Source organism: Propithecus coquereli, unplaced genomic scaffold (genome assembly GCF_000956105.1).
Source record: "Propithecus coquereli isolate 6110/MARCELLA unplaced genomic scaffold, Pcoq_1.0 Scaffold291, whole genome shotgun sequence".
In the NCBI taxonomy this organism is placed as follows: Eukaryota; Metazoa; Chordata; class Mammalia; order Primates; family Indriidae; genus Propithecus; species Propithecus coquereli.
Genome location: NW_012148519.1, coordinates 1,461,595 through 1,464,200, shown reverse-complemented (window position 1 = coordinate 1,464,200; position 2,606 = coordinate 1,461,595). Strand labels below are relative to the sequence as shown.

The window sequence follows — 2,606 nt, the reverse complement described above, 5'->3', positions numbered from 1 at the left end:
CTAAAAAAAAGTCACCAATACAACTAAAATATTTGTGTTTCTTTCCCCCATCTGGTGTTTGATTCAGGATAAAATATTTGGTTTCTAAACAATTCTTGTACACTATGTCCTAAAGAGCAAAATTAAAGAAAAGCTAAAGCGTACCAAATCAATCTTCTAAATCACATGAGGCTTGCACCATTTCACATGTATTACAAATTGAAGGAAAAAACATGATAGATGATGATTTTAAAATTATATATTTTAAAAAATTTAACTGTACAAGCTTTACTTGTAGCTTTTAATAATGCCTCTTTGCAAAGTCTAACTTTTTTTTTTAACCTACATATGACACTGCTGCCTTAGATATATAAGACTTTTGGGGTTTTTTAGTCCAATAAATTATCCTCCAAAAGTTTGCCTCCTAGGCTGCCCACATTCTAATTCATCTCTGCAAGCTGAGTTTATAAAATTTTGATCTTTTAAGGCAGCGGTGCAATATGATTTATTTCAGAGAAAACAAAATTATATTCTCATTGGTGACTTTTCCAGTTATATTTTAACTTTTTAACCTTTATGGAAGAACAGAAAGTGTAAAGGAGAAAAAAGAGAGCTTTTATAAAATAAAAGGAAAGGAAATTTTAAATCAGAAATGATTCTGATTAAGAAAACTGGTTATCAAAATCATTTTTGAAAAGGAGTAACAGTGTGTTGAAAGAATTCAGAGCAAAATCTTAGGGGTTAATTGGAGAAAGGAATGCATTAAATATATTTTAAGCAAAATTTCAATTAGCAAAATTAAGCAGCATTCTTTCAAAGATTAATGCCTTAGGTGTTAGCATTTGAGCAACATTTGGTTAAACAAACTTTTTGCTGAATGTTTCATGAGCTCACCACTCTCTTCATTTGACAGGTTTTGGTCTGAAGCCTTTTCTGCCTCTGCAGTGGTGGTACCACTTACACATCCATCTACAGCACCCCCGTTACTGGCTGTTAAACTGGGATGGTTCTTACTGGAAGCTGGGCCTAGGGCTTTGTGCCCAACTTCAGAAGTATTTAATTTAATTTGTTCCTGCCCAGATGTACTTATATCACAAGATACTACGAGCTTCTCTTCCAAGGAAGGGCCTAAACAAACAGCATGAAGGATTATTTGTATGTAACTGCAAATATCCAATCTTTTCAATCATCCATCTCCACCCCCATATTCTAAAGGGAAGCCTCTGCCACATATAATGTGAATTTTGAAATAATTCAATCGTTAACACATTTGTAGAGGACTCAAAACACTTTGGAGATTTGGGAGAACTCAGACATAATTATCTACTGTGATTCTCAAGAATTCTATGAGATAGTAGGTAGAACAGTATAGTGGAAGGAGTATTACCTTAGAAATCTGGTGACCTACATAAGATACAGATACTTCACTAACTACACGGAAGGCCTCTGGCCAGTAACATAACCTCTGGGTCTGTTTCCATGTCTACCAAATGAGTAAGTTTGGACTAAGTACATGTCTGCCAAGATCCCTCCCAGCACTGTGCTATGTCTCAAGTCAGAGTGAGTAGCTGCCCTATTATTTCATATATGATAAAAACAAAGGTATAGAAATGTTTAAAGACTTGTTCAAGGAAAACTGGTAGTAAATGAATGACCTAGGCTTCTGCCCCCAAGTGCTCTGGCACTGAACCAGAAAGAAATCTCTCTAAAGTAGCTTTCCCTATCCTCATTATTTTTAAGAAAATGATATTGGTGAATTTCCCAAACAAAAAAGTAATCTTGAGAAATCAAGATTGTTTTTAAAGTTCTAAGGTGGTCCAAATTGTTCCTAATTTAGGAGCAAAGTTTTAAATTGCCTTTCTGGAATGTGAAGACTCTAGAACTTAAAAATTGAGACTCTTATTTTGACAGAATTTCAACAGTACTCATACATTCATGTACATGTTTCTTTGCCAACATCACTGTATCATTCTACTTATATAACATAAATAAATTATCCCAGGATATCTTAAGAATATTTTCATTAATAATGCTAGGAGTTACCTGCTTTCTGTACATTGTGTGAGGCTGGAGCAGTAGAGAAATAAGGAATTTGCCCAGGGACACCGTGTAAGGCAAAAGGCACTGGAATCTGACCTGGAGGGAGAGGCTGTGCCCCAGCCTTCTGTGTATGCAACTGGCCAAGTGGGGTGGTGGGGTGGAAAGATTGAAAGGGCTGGGACGAAGAAGAAGGCCCACATGAGGGAACTTCAACAGGCCCCTGCATAAAGTCACTGAATTCTTCTTCATCAAGAAAGGCAGGAGATGGGGAGACAGTTTTAGTAGAATGAGATGATGTGGGACAATCTGCAAAATGGAAAATGGCAATGAAACACGCAGAAATGAAAATCAACAGGGAAAAAGAAATTAAGATGTAGCACAATTCTAAAATAATACACTGAAACATGAAAAGTGGAGGTGAACAAGAAATAACAAGTAACAATAGTTGAATGGAATTATACATTGCATGCAAAATACTTTATGTCTATTGATACGCAACTTTATCTTTTTTTTTTTTTTTTGAGACAGAGTCTCACTGTGTTGCCTGGGCTAGAGTGCCATGGCGTCATCCTAGCTCACAGCAACCT

General features: G+C 36.0%; 1 protein-coding gene across 1 annotated transcript in view; it reads right to left on the bottom strand.

The window, feature by feature from the left end:
* Positions 1-2,606, bottom strand: part of SYNRG (synergin, gamma) — a 110,824-nt gene that overhangs the window by 63,395 nt on the left and 44,823 nt on the right. The window lies entirely within an intron of this gene.